At 39.3% G+C, this 17,143-nt stretch overlaps 1 pseudogene; it reads right to left on the bottom strand.

Annotated features, from left to right (window-relative positions):
* Window positions 1-675: 675 nt before the first annotated feature.
* On the bottom strand, window positions 676-791 carry LOC129772102 (U4 spliceosomal RNA; annotated as a pseudogene).
* Between the last annotated feature and the right edge of the window lie 16,352 nt (window positions 792-17,143).

The raw sequence follows: 17,143 nt of genomic DNA, 5'->3' as shown, positions 1-17,143 counted from the left end.
GATTCCGGTTTGTTTCTCCGTCGCATCTCTTTGTATCACTAAGGTGGTTACACCTAAATCTTTTATATTACTTTTAACCATATGTTTTGTGTGTATTTTTTTTTGTACCAACGCTACCACACACATTCCCGGACGGCCAACATCATCAACCCAGTGAACTGTTGGCAAAATTTATGAACAATTTTATAACATCTGCATTATAATTGATTTCATTCACCTTCCAGATCCGCTCTCGGTGAACAAACTGAACAAAACTAGGTTATGTGCTACAGGAATTGGCTTTGTTTTATCCTCCTTCAAAAAGCCCATTTTGTACAATCCAGCTCGATGGTGATGTCGTTAAGTCATGTTCGGTTGTTGTTGTTGCTGTACTTTGTTGGTACTCTTTTCTTCTCTTTCTCATCCAGACATGATTCGATTTCCGTGGTGGCTCAGGAAACGCCAATCCGCCTGCATCGGTTTGGCTTCATTGCAGTGCAAGCCAACGCGTTGGTGGGTGGGTGGAGACGGTTAGACCCGGTTTCCTGTGTGCATGAGCTCGAATTTCACTATATTCTTCGTAAATTGCGTCTTCTCGTCGTACAGTAGTGGCCGGAATCGGGGTCATACTAAGACTGTGTAGGGTGTGGTTTGACCAAATTGGATCGTTAATTTAACTATCCTCAAATCGGAGCAAATTGGGTAATTAGATCATTACGTTTTATGCAAACATATATATATATATTTTCAACTAGCAATAATCGCATATCGGTAAAACCTCATTGGTTACGATATCGCCACTGCGCAAAGCTAAAACATATATATTGTTCATCACTGTAAATGCAGTCGTGTTGCAAAGACAATTTATCTCCATATGGTTCACGTCGCCGAAGCTGCGCTTGGCATACAACCAAACCAGAAGAGCTTTCTCACATATGTTACAAGAAATATGTTCTGCACCAAGGTATTATATCGATGGGGATTATAATTCATGCTCAATATCTTTAACTTTTTATGACAGTAAAATTGTATTTTTTTGTTTTATTCACCTTCTCACTGTAGATAAATTCTGTGCAAACTAGTTTATTCAGGAGGTGCATCGATTTTACTAATGAGGATAATCCATAATCTTGTGGTTGTGAGAGTCGTGGTACCTTCCTTAGAAACAACTATCAGTGAATCTGAATGACAGTAACATTTTAGAGCATAGATAATGGTTATCTACAGTATAGACCGTAGAAGCTGACCATTAGCAAAAAATCAAATGGCACTCAAGAGTGAATTTGACCAGCGATAGTAATGGATATAAATCTAGACGATTCAAATGTTGATTTGCTGTGTTTTTTCTATTCGAGTAGCGTTTTTGACTCTTTTTTCTATATACTGCCAGAACCAAAAGAAGAACACAGTGTAATCTGTTTGGGGAAGATATACTAACAGAAAGACAATACAAAAACTGCTTCGTTTAAAAAATTGCGTTAAGCCATAGAGCGAGATTGGCGACTTATGGTTTACATACTTCCGATTTCATTTATAGGGGAAAAACTAATTTAACGACGAGCCACAGTTTTAGTATACTACTACCATTATGAAGCTAAACATACCCCAGCGAAAGAAGAATAATATTTACGAAAACAAGATGTTTTTTGCCTGCAAAGGTTTCTTACATGTTTCTTGTTGAATTGCCAAATGTTCCATATTTTGAAGTTGTATACCTGGATTCAAACGACTCAAAAGCTTTCCAACATTATGGATAATTGTAACATTATCTGCTCTGTTGCTGTACGAATCAATCGCGCGTAAATTGCCACGTATTGCACCAGACAAGAGTGTTAAAGTTGTCATTGATCGATTTTTTCTTTATCGCAAACAATTAGACCCGTATTTTTTTATTTTTTCGTTAGGGTGGTCCAAAAAACCCTTTTTTTCACCTTTTCCTAAAATTATTTTATTCAAAAATTGAACTACTTTGAAAAATTATAACATAAAAACGAAAAAGATCACATCTCTGATTTTTAGATCTTTTATGTAAAAAATCCTCAGCTTTCTGGAAAAAAATATAAATAAAATATAGCGCCCTTGGTCCCGATACCATGAAAACCATATAAAACGAATACAATCAATAATATCGGAAACAAAACTTGAATTTTCTGCAACTGCAACTGCATTAAAAAGATTGGTTTAGTAGTTCAAAAGTTATGAATTTAAAAAAAAATCATTTTAGGAAAAAAGTGGGAAAAAGTGAATTTTCGGATCGCCCTAAAACGGAAATGGTCACCCTAACGAAAACATAAAAAAATACGGGTCTAATTGTTTGCGGTAAAGACAAATCTACCACTTTTCACGGAAATCTAAGAACCACTATATCGGTTTGGCATGGAATGGCTGTATATGTCATTTAAAGTCTTCACATTGGATTTGTTGAAGGCAACGAGGGTCCTGAAGATTATCCAAAGAATTAGTTATTGAATTTCGTTCCTTTTTTAGATAATATCCGAAGTGATAACCAGACAAATTCAATAAAATAACCTCGTAGTCCTACTTCAACAAGGCGGTCGTGTCTTGGACATCACGTTTGTTTCCGTGTATTGGAATGTGCCTTTCAATCGATCTTTTTCGTAGTCCACCAAGATAAAAGCCAGTGATGTTGAATTGCAAAGCTTTCGATGACGAAAGTTCGCAAAACAACATAATGGGATTACAATGTTTGTTTAAAGACATCAACGTATCTTACACGTTGTTAGGTTATTAAATTTATCATATTTTAAACTGATATATGGAGATTCAAACAACTCAAAAGTTCATGGATAACTTTGTTTTATTAGGCTCTAAACATCGAATATTTTTAGTATTTTTTCTGTAGCATGTACAATGAACTCGTTATGCGTGAACCTTCTAATCTTGTGGGTGCTATTTTATTTGTTTCTCTTGTATTTTGAAGAAACTGCGTAGAATTTGGTGTTTGGTTCCCCCGGTATTGAGCGTTTGCTTCACAGACCAATCTGTTTTGCGAAATTCACGAAATCCGTATTCTGATGATTGCTATTCGATGATTGGTATTCGAATTCGTTATTCCTGCACCTTCCTGAACGATGAAGGATGGATAACGGTGATATTCAGATTTAATATGCCCACATTATGCTCACATAAATTTAGTACAGTTTTGAAAAAAAGCAATATGAATGAGGCTCGTTTTCATCTGGATCTATGAATCCGGATTTAAAACTGGAATCTAAATATAAAACCTGAATCGAAATATATAATCAATGAATCAGAATCAAGAATATGAATTTGGAATTTGAGTCTCGAATCTGAATTGGGTCCAGAATCTGTCTTAAAATAAATCAATCTGGTATTTGACTATGGACTCTGAACTCGGTATATGCAATTTGAATCTGAAATTTAAATCTGGAGTTTGGAACTGCTATTTAAATTTGGAATTTAAATATGTAGCTACTTCGAATGGTGCATCTAAATTTGGAATCTCATTCTGATTCTTAATCATGGATTTAAATCTGGATGCTGATTTTTCATTCCAAATATGAAATCTGGATCTGAAAGTTCAGGGGTTCAAGCTCTGTTTGGGTATGGGATTTGAATATTGATTCTAAGCTCGGACTATGAATCTAGAATTCGTATGTTGTATCTCTTTTTTGAAAAATTTTAAATCTGAATTTGATATTTAATCTGGATTGCAGATCTGTAATTTGATATCTGATTCTGGAATCCGAGTTTCGAATCTGAATTTGGAACCAGAATCTATCTGAATATGAATCTAATGAATAAAAAATCTGAAATATGAATATGGGTTCTGAGCTCGATACCTGGAGTTTGAATAGGGAATTCTAATCAGTAATTTGAATGTTGAAATACAGGTGGGTTATGCGCTTTTGGTTCCAATATAGTTCAGATGCTTTGCAAGATATTCATGCGTACTGAGTCACAGAACAACGGTGATATTCAGTAGGACTTGAAAACACAGAAAATTTTTGATATTCCATACATTACAATTCCCCAGTCCGTAAATAGTCCAAACTGGAGCTCTCATTTTTCCATACTTTTCGTTTTTTTTTCTTTGTTCTTCGTTCGGAACAGTCCTGTCAATAAGGAGCACCTGACGTAGCGACGATGCACAACTTTGATATATCAATACCATTGGGAATCCAAGTATCGCACATTATCCTCCCAAAGCGGCAAAAGAATATCAAACTGACCAGAGAGACGTTGGACTTCACCAAGGGCTGTCGATTTGAATATATTGGTTTTATTTTCATTTGTTCGAATTTCCCAATTGGTAATATGATTTATGCGTGAAGTGATCTACCCGGAAAATTAATTCGTCGATACGAAAAATAGCTCTATGAAAATTTTGTTTTATTGAATCAATTTTCACCTTCAGTTTCCAACCGGAGAAAATAGATTTTACCTCTGGAAAATGTCTAAACCACAACCGGCTTGGAATTCGCTTTTAATTTCGCTAATTGAATGACCAATCGCGAAAAACCCTGGAAATTGCGATCGGAAGAACGCGTATAAAAACACTTTTGTGACGTTTGCGACAGTTAAGTTCAGTATATTTAATGCATTGACATTTTTTAAACTCGTTTGCTTTTGCTACTGCTGCTGATGATGCGGTTGTTGCTTCTGAGATTCTTTCTGTTAATGTTGCTGCTTCGCTAACGCCGATTTCGACATTAGGAAAGACATAGCAGCTCGCTAGCTGGTGTTGGACTATATATGGTGTCATCTTTTTCTTAATTTCCTTATTTTCCCCGGATAGAATGATATGCACGGTGGATAGCTACGATTGTTTTCGTAGTAGTATTGATTCATTCAGATTGTTTTTCTATTCTGCGCTCTGGTTGCTCCTTTTTGTTCGGTATAATTTTAAGAGCATAAGTTGGACTCATCAAGTGCGTTTTGATGCCATAATTGTTGCGATCAATTAAGAAATGGTTGAGTTATGAGCATCAGAAATCTTTCATTATTTCCAACATATTCAGTGTTTGGGTTATCATGTTATAACCCCTATATTCCTGTTAGACGTAGTTTTACGTCAAAAGTGCACCGAGCAAGAGTGTAAAGAGATGTCATTTGCAATTTCTATTCTAATTTTACTACAGCCAGCGAGCAGTGAACGGGTTTTCTTAGGGTACCTTAAAACTTTGAACATTAATAAAAAAAACAAATTGCGCCATGAAGTCTGAGGTAAAAATAGGGGCAATAGTGTGTTGTAAATAAGAGATGTCACAAACGGTGGTGCACGATTGGTGGGGATGATCCGAAAGATTGAGTTTGAACTCAATTTTTACTGTTTCACTTGAAAAAACTAGAAGTGGGTTAAATGTGTCATATAACCGCAGGGTAGACGTAGGACTACTACTGTCTCAGTAATCATTTATTTGAAAATTGCATCTGAATCAAATCTCAAAAGGATCACAAAAGTGTCATGCTTTCACGACAGCGGAATTCCAATGCTTCGGTTAGGGATGTGGCAAAAAAGTTGATTCTGTCCAAGTCTTTCGTTCAGAGAGCCAAGGACCGGGAGGAACTGCATGCGTACGAAGTGCAGAAGGCTCCAAATGATGACGAACGACAAAATACGGTGGGAAAGTCACTGGCTCGGAAACTGTACACTAGAATGCCAATGAAAATGGCCATTTCGAATTTTCAAAGGGAAGTTGATTGAAAATGTTGATATAAAACTACCCTATGCAAAATATAAGCTCAATCGGACTTCATTTACTAGTGTCGCACAGCCGACAAAGTTTAAGTTTTGAAAACCGAAAAATCACCCAAGGAGAGAGTAAAGGAAATCTGATGTTTCTAATATTTGTTATGCCACATGTCTCCAAATTGCAAGAAACGTCAAGAGCTACTATCATATCGATAATATATATTTTTTTGGTTAAAAATCGACAATCTGGGACGTCGTTTTTTCGGAATACGAGGCAAAACGTAGGGGAAGTGGGGGCATAGTGGTCACCCTAAGGAATATGTCCATTTCCAGCGTCAACACACCGATTCAATTCCCGTTTCTCGAAGAATATTATAGTTCAACTTATTGTTCTTAAAGATAGCAAACGGCTTTTACTATAAAAATTCGAAATAGTACACTTTTCATCATTAGAAAAAAAGGTGAAAAATCGAACTTATTTTTTGCTTGGAGGTAAAGTGGTCACTCGCACATATCAAGCTAAATGGGATAGATTTATGCGTTTTTTCGTCCAAATTTATTCCAATCATATTTGATTTAGAAGGTACATGTATGAAATAAGCTTGGTCTAATCACCTATAGTCTAAATTTAAATTTTCGAATGCATACAAAAACGTAGTAAGAATCACATAACGTTCCGCATAATGAGGCTTGGTTTAGTTGGAGTGGCATATTTATCCAGGGTCAAATCCACAAAAGGATCTTCTTCAAGAGCAGAATGTGATGCGGTATATCAGCTTTAGTAAACAGAACATTATAAGTTATAACCACTTTGCCCCCAAACATCAAAGTACAGTAGAACCCCGATTATCCACAGTCGGGCTAGCTCACCGCGGATCACGAAAATCGCGGATAACACAACAAATGACTACAAATGAGGTGCGGTTTGCATTGTAGCTCCTGAATACATTTTTTGCCGTGATGGTGTTTTTTTTTCTTTATCTTTAGTCCTCTGTTCACATTCCATAGAGAACCGAGTTGGAATGGGATTGGCCCCAAGATTTATTGAATTGAGGTAGTGTTGTCGGGTGTAGGTACTATTGAGAGTATACACCAAGGTTTTTTTACGCGGTTTTATTTACGAGGTTTTTTTCACGCGGATTTCCCAATTAACGCGGTTTTTTTACGCGGTACCCGTAAAAATGACCAGAAAAATATTAATTCTCTCACTCCGCTCACATTTCGTCTTTATGCTCCGTCCGAGCATATGATGGTAATCAGTGCTTGCGACGAAACTTAGCGCTTATGATGGAAGTTAGTACCGCACTCTATGACGATGCTTACGTAGGTTTTAGGTGACCTGTTTTTTTACGCGGATTTTCCAATTAACGCATTTTTTTGAGCGGATTTTCCAATTAACGCGGTTTTTTTACGAGGTATGTATCTTCCGCGTAAAGAAACCTGGATGTACTTATACACAGCCTTCAATATAAGCTCTCTTTTTTCTCCTGCGATAAAATTGTAGATGCACCATATATGATTCTCCTAATTGGCGGTTGTTAATGCACACCTTATCTGAACGTATGTAACATCGACTGATAACAATCGGTACGGGTAAAGTGGCTGGTCTGCTCGAAATGCCACCAACTGGAAAACCATAAATCTCACTTTGTACAATTAAATCCGAATAAAATCCCCCTTCTTTCAAGATCAAAAGCTGCCTCAGGCAGCACCTCAGACTCAGACTGCTGGTGGGGACCCTATTAATAACAACTCGACTTGAGACAGCTGGAAAAAGCGCGGATACTTAAAATATTTTCCAGTTGGTTTCACTTCGAGTACAATCGGTTCGGAGCGGAGAATATTGTGCACTCCTGCATGCAGTGAAAGTGCGGAGAGAGATGTAAATTCCATTACCATACGTGGGCAATCAAATGAATACTTACAGCAGGCACACATACTCGGTGCCTATTCTCTTGAGACTATCACAGCAAAAAAAAAAAACAAACATATTTCTTAAATGACTACACCACATTTACGCTCTCTTCTTTTCTGTGCATTTACAGGGCAATGAGATAGAATTACCTTCTATTGAAAACGTATACTCCACTAACGCGTTTGTGGTGTGGTATATCTGCCGACGAATACCTTCGGAACAGACAGCTCCCACGGTAGTCTCCAAAACTGGCGAAGAAACTACTGTGAAGCGAAGCCACGCCGGAGTTCATCGCTCGAAAGTGACCACAATAACACCAATAAACACACTAAACTAATTCTGGCGGTTTCTAGCGCATGATACCGATTCGTACCATAGCATACCCTACAATCATCATCGATAGAGGCAGCGATTGTAACATCAAACATTTCATAACACAAAACACGAAACCGTTACAAAGCGAAAATGCATAGGTGGTGGCAGAGGTGAAGCGAACGAGGGAGGTTCAAGCAAAAGAAACCACCGCGCGCAAGGCGGTGGCCCCTTCGCAATAAACAATTTTCTGCTTTCTGAAGAAACCGTTCGAAACTTCCGTCCGAAGAATCGCTGCCAAGAATTAATCGATATCGCGCGTAGCGGCGGCATGCTTGTTTTTTTTTTGTTTTTCGGTAGACAGCAATTAGGTTACCCCCTAATCGCCGCGGCGACCATGAAATGTGACACGGAAAAGCTGGCCAAGTGCGCGACCGCAGTGGAAGAGGATGAGTAACGATTTGAACGCGCGAAGACGACGACGACGACGACCAAGAAGAGCCCAACAACAATAACCAACAACTGGCTGGCGATTTAGTCTTGTTGGGTTGGTCGGTTTCGGAATCATCGAATTGTGTGTTTTGCACAGTGCAATATTGTTCTGCTAATCATGTTGTCTCTCCGGTGGTGGCGATTCGGCAGCTCGTAGAACGAATCCAGTGCAATAAAGTTCCGTGACGGTGTGAAATCGATCGCAATAGTGAATTTCATTCCAAACGCAAACGCAAAAAGAAAGGAAACAAAAGTTTTATCGTAATATCGTAGTTAAATTATTGTTAATCATCTAAACGGAAGCATAGCAATTATAAATAAGTGGGATATGGTTCTTAGTGATACGGAAAAATAAATCATTCTAAGTGTTAAGAATGCACTAGCATATAGCTATATCTATATCCTTACTACTGATTCTGGTACCAGTGAAAACCCAGTGATAAATGATAAGTGATTAGAAATATTGAACAACAGCAACAACTACAACACACACAAATTATTCATTACGACAACAAAGCACGCAGAACATCATGAAGAGAATACCCAGGAAACCTAGCAGCAGTAGCTTGCCCGGATTTAGCATGGACCGGGAGAGCTTGGCGGAGTGGGCGAAGGATAAGCCACTCAGTATTCTACAGCTGGATCCGGCAGATCGTGCTGTGCTGAGAATAGCAGGTGAGTGAAATGATGGTTTATTGTTTTGATTGTTTTAATCGATGTCCCAAATATCTGCAAACAATGATGCATCGCGTTTTCTCGGATCACATCAATGACGACCACAAAGAAGGAAAAGAGTGAGTGTGTCAATCGGTATGACAAACACATTTCTTGGCTCCTCCGTTACTCACCGCCGACATGACGGTTTTTTTTTGCTGCAAGTGGCAAAGCAAATTGGGACGAAAACAATATTCACCAATTTTACGCATGTGCCTTTGTGCTGAACCGTGATGGTGTGGTATGTGATATGCATGACGGGCAGAAAAAGACGAATCGATCATTAAATTATAATTTATGATAGTTAACAAAATAACGATACGCCTTAAAGTTGTTTGTGATAGGAAATTGGTCAGATTGAATAACATTTAATTATTTCGAGTATCGTTGCACCGATTTTGGATGTTTATTTGTTTCGCAATATAATCGTCAAATAATTGATGTTTATGATATATTACTGGTAGCTTATGGAATAGCATTTAGCGAATATTGTTTTTTTTTTTTTTTTTTTTATTAAATCGTTTATTTTTACAGGCTCAGTTACATAAGTTTAAAGGAGCCAAACTCCTATTTGTATAGTTACAAGTATATATAAACATTTTTTATTAATTCTAATGTTAATGAAGTAGAGAACCGATTACTCGCGGCTTGCTCGAGTTTAGAAGGGTGACATTTTGTTTCAGGAAAAGGATGGGATATAAGGATATGTTGACAATGTTCACACTCACATTCGCACTCACATTCATCATACTCAATTCTTAAGCCTATCTTATATCTAACATGTATTTACATTTCACCTTATTCTATTGTTAGTAAGAAGGGATTTGATTTCTCGCGAAGGGAAAGGAATAGGAGAATATAAGGATATAAGGACAATCACACACGAAGATTGATAGCTTTTAGGAAGACATATATTTGGGACATGTAATCAAGGTCTAAACCAGCTAACACATCTCTCACCGGCACATTGGGCTGCCTTCCTCTAGCCCGAAGAGAGTTTTCTAAATTCGATCTGGCAACAAGATACTCCTCGCACGACCAAACAACGTGTTCGATGTCGTGGTAACCTTGGCCACAAGCACAGATATTGCCATCGGCAAGATTAAAACGAAAGAGTAGCGCGACTAACGAACAGTGATTGGACATGAGTCGAGAGAAGGTGCGAATAAAGTCCCGACTTAAGTCTAGACTTTTGAACCATGGTTTGAGGCTAACCTTAGGGATAATCGAGTGAAACCACCGGCCCAATTCATCTTCGTTCCATTTACGTTGCCAGTTAGCGATGGTATTTTTACGGACTAAAGAATAAAATTCATTGAAAGCGATTTGACGCTGATAAATATCGCCTTCAATTGCACCTACCTTTGCCAATGAGTCAGCCCTCTCGTTACCCGGAATTGAGCAATGTGAAGGGACCCAGACAAAGGTAATGACATAACAGCGTCTGGATAAAGCACTCAAATTTTCTCGTATTCTCTCAAGGAAGTACGGTGAGTGCTTTTCCGGCCTCACTGAACGGATAGCTTCGACAGAGCTAAGACTATCCGTTACAATGTAATAGTGTTCAACAGGTCGTGAGGCGACGCTGTCCAGCGCCCAATGTATTGCTGCCAATTCAGCAATATACACAGAGCAAGGATTCTGAAGACTGTGGGAGGTGCTAAAAATTTCGTTGAACACTCCAAATCCTGTGGACTCATTCATAGAGGACCCATCAGTAAAGTACATATTATCACAATTGACACGCCCATACTTTGCATTGAAGATCGTAGGAATGATCCCCGATCGATGATAATCTGGAATTCCATGGATTTTCTCCTTTATGAACAGATCAAAATGTACAGAGGAATTGATGTAGTCAGGAAAACAAACACGGTTGGGAGTATACGAAGAAGGATCAACCTGCATGGAGATGAATTCATGATATGAGCTCATGAATCCTGAATGAAAATTTAGCTCGATAAGCTGCTCAAAATTTCCGATCACCAATGGGTTCATAACCTTACACCGGATGAGGAACCGAAGAGATAATAAATTGAAGCGATCTTTTAGTGGGAGTACGCCTGCCAAAACCTCGAGACTCATGGTATGCGTTGAGGGCATACATCCCAACGCAATACGGAGACAAAGATACTGAATTCGCTCGAGTTTAATGAGATGTGTTTTGGCAGCTGATTGAAAACAGAAACTGCCATACTCCATCACTGAGAGAATAGTTGTTCGATACAACATTATAAGATCTTCGGGATGGGCTCCCCACCATGTGCCGGTAATTGTACGGAGAAAGTTTATTCTTTGTTGGCATTTTTTACTCAGATACCTAATATGGGCCCCCCAAGTACATTTGGAGTCGAACCAGACCCCAAGATACTTGAATGACATAGCATGAGTGATCGGTTTACCCAAAAGTTGAAGCTTTGGTTTTGCTGGTTTATGCTTCCTAGAAAAAACCACCATCTCTGTTTTCTCCGTGGAGAATTCGATCCCTAGCCCAATAGCCCAGGTTGAAAAATGGTTCAAAGTATCTTGTAAGGGTCCTTGCAGGTCGGATTCGTTTGATCCTACGACAGACACCACTCCGTCATCTGCAAGTTGTCTTAGGCTGCAATTTTGTGTAAGACAATTGTCGATGTCGCTTACATAGAAGTTGTACAAAAGGGGGCTTAAACATGAGCCCTGGGGGAGGCCCATGTAGGAGACCCGATTTACTGTCGAATCCCCGTGAGAAAAATTCAACTGTTTCTCACAAAGCAAGTTATATAACATATTATTCAACAGGGGCGGCAGACCCCGAGAGTGTAATTTGTCTGACAAAACCTCTATTGAAACAGAATCAAAGGCCCCCTTTATGTCCAAGAATACTGAAGCCATTTGTTTTTTTTCGGCGTAAGCCATTTGAATTTCTGAAGAAAGCAACGCAAGACAATCATTCGTCCCCTTGCCCCTGCGGAACCCATATTGTGTATCTGAGAGTAAGCCATTCGTTTCAACCCAATGATCAAGGCGAAACAAGATCATTTTCTCCAACAATTTCCGTATACAAGACAGCATTGCTATTGGGCGGTACGAATTGAAGTCGGACGCGGGTTTTCCGGGTTTTTGAATAGCTATAATTCGCACTTGTCTCCAATCATCTGGAACAATATTATGCTCCAGAAACCGATTGAATAAATTCAACAAGCGATGTTTCGCCACATCAGGGAGGTTTTTTAACAAGTTGAACTTAATTCTATCCGTTCCTGGAGCAGAATTGTTACAAGAAAGGAGAGCAAGAGAGAATTCTACCATCGAAAACTCGGAATCAAGATCGCACCTATCTTGTGGTATATCTCGAACAATTTTCTGCACGGGAGCGGAATCGGGACAAACCTTCCGTGCAAAATTAAAAATCCATCGATGTGAATATTCTTTGCTTTCATTCGTTGAAGAGCGATTTCTCATGTTTCGAGCCACTTTCCATAATTTTTTCATTGACGTTTCTCGTGACAAACCTCCCACGAAATTTCGCCAATAAGCACGTTTTTTCCCTTTGATCAAATTTTTGAACTGATTTTCAAGGTCCAAATACGTTTGAAAATTCTCAATGGTTCCACGTTTCCGAAAAGCTTTAAATGCGTTCGATTTATCCTGATAAAGCTTGGAACATTGGCTATCCCACCATGGATTGGGAGGCCTTTGACGAAAAGTGGAGCCTGGGATGGGTTTCGTTTGAGCGCGAACCGCGCTGTCATATATCAAACGAGAAAGGAAGTTATACTCCTCCAATGGAGGCAAACCATCTCTGGAATTGATGGCTAGAGCAATTGCGTCCGCATATTTTTTCCAGTCAATGTGTCTTGTGAGGTCATATGCCATGTTTATAGATTCAGAAGAATTCGAACCAATGGTGAAGGAAATTTTGATTGGCAAGTGGTCACTGCCGTTGGGGTCCTGGATTACATTCCACTTGCAATCTAACGATAGTGAATTCGAGCAAAGCGAGAGGTCAAGAGCACTTGGGTTAGCAGGAGGTTTAGGTACACGTGTTGTTTCCCCAGTGTTCAAAACGGTCATATTGAAGCTGTTACAAAGGTCATATATCAACAATGAACGATTGTCGTCGTACTGTTCCCCCCAGGCAGTTCCGTGAGAGTTGAAGTCTCCCAAGATCAATCGTGGCTCAGGAAGGAGTGAGCACATGTCAACAAGTTGATTGCGGCTAACCGCAGCTCTCGGAGGCCAATACAAGCTGACAATACAGAGGTCTTTGCCTCTGATGTTTGCATGACAAGCAACATCTTCGATCCCTCCAATAGGTGGAAGGTCAATTCGAAAAAATGAGTGGCACTTATTGATACCCAATAGCACCCCTCCGTATCTGTCATCACGGTCCAAGCGTATGATATTAAAATTGTGGAAAGAGAGATCATCTCGCGAAGAAAGCCAAGTTTCGGAGGGAGCAAAAACATCACAATTGAACTTATGAATTAAAAATTTGAATGTATCCAATTTAGGGATAAGACTACGACAATTCCACTGTAAAACAGTGATATCTCCGACCTCTCTATTTAAATTAGACATCAAGAGAGATAATCATTGCATGGAGGGGCCATGTTTGCATCAATTGTTGCAAAATTGTCTTTAATACAGGAAGCATTGAAATGACAATGGTTCTGATGGAGTCGGAAACATTAAAACACTTGAAGATTTGGTCCAAAAGGTCAGACAACTTTATAAATCCCGATTGGGAAGTTGAACTGGACGGAAAAACAGGGACAGTTGGGGTTTTTGATGTCCCCTCGAGTGCTGGGCCATTCGAAGGTGAATTATTCCCACGGAAACCTGGAGGAACCTGATTTTGCTTGTCCGCTGCACTCGATTTTTTAGGCATGCTAACAGGGGGTATCACCGGAGGGGCTTGTCTTTGAACTTTGGGAGTGGTCACATTTTTGCGCCGGGGATTCCCTTGGAAAATGAACGGTGTGTCCCCGTTAGCTGTGTCCGCTTCTATTTCGTCAACGGGCAACGTGGCGAAGACATTTTGTGTGTTGATTGGTTGTTGTTGTTGGGCCAGTGGCGAAGCGCCCTTTAAAATATCCGCAAAAGTGCGTTTCGAGCGTTCCTTCAAAGAGCGCTTCTGTTTCTCCCAGCGACTCTTGTAAGTTTCACAAACTGAGAGCTCGTGTGGGGATCCCCCGCAATATGGACATTTATGCTCAGTCGCACTGCAGGATTTCCCCTCATGTTGCTCTCCGCAAGTGGCACAGCGCTCCTTGTTGGCACAATAATCTGAAGTGTGACCAACTGACTTGCATTTTTGGCAAGTCATGGGCTTTGGCACGAAGAGTCGCACAGGCAATCTCAATTTGCCCACCATGACGTAGTCAGGTAGAGCGGAACCAGCAAAAGTTACTCGAAACGAGTCTGACGGCGTGAATTTAGTTTTTCCCTCTTCTTGGGATACTTTTCCTAGTTGGCGGCTGTCCAAAATTTTAACACCCACCAACGGGAGTCTTTTAAATTTACCAACTCCTTCTTTTATCATTTCGCACGTCAGACCAGTTTCAGTTACCACCCCCGAGATTTCTACGTCATGGGAGGGCACGTAAACGCGATACTCTAGGGAGAATCTCTCGTCGATCACAATTGCATTCGCGTGTTTCCGATCACTCACGACAACACGCAGTTTGTTCGGTCTAACCTTAGAGATTTCGACCACGGAGGAATATAATCTTGCCAGATCTTTCGAAACCTGAATGACATTAATTGCCTTTCCTTTTGGTTTAGGCCGGAAAAAAACAACCCATGGACCAGCTCCAAGTGCATCGTCTGGATAGACCTTGACACGAGGAGAGGAAACAACTGAGGGGGAGGACGAGGTCGATTGTTGAACGGGAGCGGGATCAGTAGGGCTGGGTGGCAAGTTCGGTAGTAGAGCAGAAGCGGGAGCGGGAGATTGAGGGGGCGAAGAGGAAAAGTTTGCCAATTTTCTTGAGGGGGGCTTGTTAAGGTAGATTACCTCTTTCTCTGAAGAGACATCTTCTGAGGGGGGAACGCGTTTAAGCGACTTCCCAGCCCCCGTTGTAGCTAGTGAGGAGGAAACAGTAGTTTCAATCTCCATGTCAACATGACCTTCTGCCATTACGGCAGATATAAAATAATATAATTTTTATTTTTTTTTTGTATTTCTAAACCTAATATATATTATACCTAAATCGCACACCAATGCGAATGAAATGAAGCGGTGTCTCAATCGAACCGCGTGGCAATCGCTCGGCACAGATGCAACGGTATATCGCACCACAACACGATGATGGAATCGATGACGATGCTAAACACACAGCGATGATACGGCACACGCACCGCGTCCGCCGTGGAGGACTTCTTCCTCTCGCTGGTAGTGATTACTGCTCTCCTCACTCGCGCAATAAAGGAAACCCCGTTAGGGCGAAATAACTTCACCAGCCACGAACTGATAACGGTATAATCTCCACTTTATAATAGACGCGAACAAATTTGCGACCGATGTCTTCGGACTGCGCGAGCTGAATGAATATTGTTTTATGTTATGAATTGTTTTATGCAGGAAATAATGCATTATTCGTCTTATGCATCATGCCAGTTCGACTAGTCATTGGCAGCAGTATTTCAGCATTTTGATTTATTTAATAAAACGACTGCCTGACGGCACAAGATGAATGGCTCTGGTCTTCATGCTGAGGAATAAAACAGAATGCTTTTGATGTTTGAATAGAAATATGAAATTTGTATTCCCTATAAAGACGACATTCATATAGGAAAAGCAGATAAATCGAAAAAAAAGCTTTTAATTATTCAAAGATCGATTCGGCAAAGATCGATTCTTTGGTACCGATTCAATCAGTGGATCGATCCCTACGCCGTTTGGAAAATCGATTCGACAAGATCGATCTTTTTCTAAAGCTCGCCCAATCCTAGTCAGAACCTCATCTATGGGATTCTATAGAAAAGATACGGTTTCCCCAGCACAGACTTTAAAATCAAGAAGCCTGAGGAAACCGGCACTGGAAATACAGGGCATTTTTAAACGATTTTATTTATCTTGACCTGTTTAATTTACATCTTGAATTTTAAATCTTTTGTAGACAATTCATGGAATCTAAAATCAGGAATATGTGTACGTGATAAAGAATGTAGAATTTCCGAAATTTTTAACTTGAATATCAAATTGATATGCTTAGACGGTCCAGCCCAGGAGATCTATGGTCTCATAAATCAAGAACTGAAAATAAAAAAAACTGATATGAATACCAGATTATGATTCATTTCATATTCAATGCCATTTCCTGATGCTTAGTCCTATAAAACTGAAAAATCTAAAAACTGTATTTTGAAATTTTAATTCTTCAGCTCACATCTTGAATCCTAAATCTATTATAGAGTGAAAATATCTGAAATATATATGAAAAGTACAAAGTCCAGAGTCTTGGAATCAGAACCTAAAACTCCAGTCAGAATCTAAATCTGCTATCTAAAAAAATTGTATACAACATCATAAATCTTGAATCTGCAGTTCGAAATCTGCAATCGGAATATACACTGAAATCTGGAACTGGTATTCATATATGGAATTTGTAATTCAAACTTGAGATCGAAATCCGAAATCCAAATAATGAATTTGAATTTACTGAATCTTCTGAACTTGGATTTTATATTTGAGCTCCGCAATCTAAAATTCGAACACATTAAAGCATTGAATTTTAATTTTGGATCTAAAGCTAACATCTTGAATCTAAAATCTATTGTAGAATCAAAATTTTAGAATGTAAATCAGAGCATTAAAAAGAAATTGGAATTCATAATCTGTAACCAAACATAGGAAATTTGGATTTGGAACCCATATGATCCCGAATCTGGTGTCCGAGTCCGTATTTTCAATTCTCTTGAATTTTGGAATTTAACTCGTGAAATCTGAAACTGAGATACTGATATCTATATCTAGAATCTAATTCTTAAATCTGAAAGCAAATCTTAGTCTTAGATTTTGAATGAAATGATAATCTGGAATCCATAAACAGGAATCTGTGTACGTAATA

The sequence above is a fragment of the Toxorhynchites rutilus genome, chromosome 2 (genome assembly GCF_029784135.1).
Source record: "Toxorhynchites rutilus septentrionalis strain SRP chromosome 2, ASM2978413v1, whole genome shotgun sequence".
Lineage (NCBI taxonomy): Eukaryota > Metazoa > Arthropoda > Insecta > Diptera > Culicidae > Toxorhynchites > Toxorhynchites rutilus.
The sequence above is the reverse complement of the archived record's forward strand: the minus strand, read 5'-3'. Positions and strand labels throughout refer to the sequence as shown.